The sequence below is a fragment of the Pteropus alecto genome, unplaced genomic scaffold, assembly GCF_000325575.1.
Source record: "Pteropus alecto unplaced genomic scaffold, ASM32557v1 scaffold152, whole genome shotgun sequence".
Taxonomy (NCBI): domain Eukaryota; kingdom Metazoa; phylum Chordata; class Mammalia; order Chiroptera; family Pteropodidae; genus Pteropus; species Pteropus alecto.
The window spans coordinates 4,687,377-4,688,005 of NW_006432227.1; the positions used below are offsets into that span (position 1 = coordinate 4,687,377).

The window sequence follows — 629 nt, forward strand, 5'->3', positions numbered from 1 at the left end:
TCAGGATGCTTTGTGAATTCTGAAGCTTTTTGGTTAATAAGATAAGCAAATAAGAAATATATAACTATAATTATTACATATGTATAATAGTTTCCTCTAAAATAAAAGCTGTAAGATATAGACTATAATTGACTTTGAAAACTCTGAGGCAAAGAACATTGACTATACATTGTCAGTAATACTTATTCAAGAAAAAGTAATACATGTCAAGTGATTTTATTTTATTTTTTTAATTTAATTATTTTAAAATTTTTTATGCCTATAGCACCTGGTCTTCCTAGGTGGCCTCCCATCCAAGTACTAACTAGGCCCAACTCTGTTTAGCTTCAGAGATCAGACAGGATCGCGCTTGTTCAGGGTGGTATGGCAGTAGATGTCATGTGATTTTCAATAAAGAGGAATGGTTTCATAAGGTATATAATAATACTCTTCAGTACAAAACATTGTCTTTATCTGAAAGAAAATATTTGGAGATTTGAGTTTTAGACTTCTTGTTATATTCGAGCTTGTTTCTTTTTCTTAAAATATTTTGAATTTTGAGATTTAAAAAAATTTTATTAGTTTCAAGTATACAGTACATTAGACATTTACAGTTTATAAAATGATCCCCCTAATTACTCCTTCTCTTC

The 629-nt window shown here is 28.9% G+C and overlaps 1 pseudogene; it reads right to left on the reverse strand.

Moving 5' to 3' along the window:
- Nucleotides 1-256: 256 nt before the first annotated feature.
- On the reverse strand, nt 257-375 carry LOC112475879 (annotated as a pseudogene).
- Between the last annotated feature and the right edge of the window lie 254 nt (nt 376-629).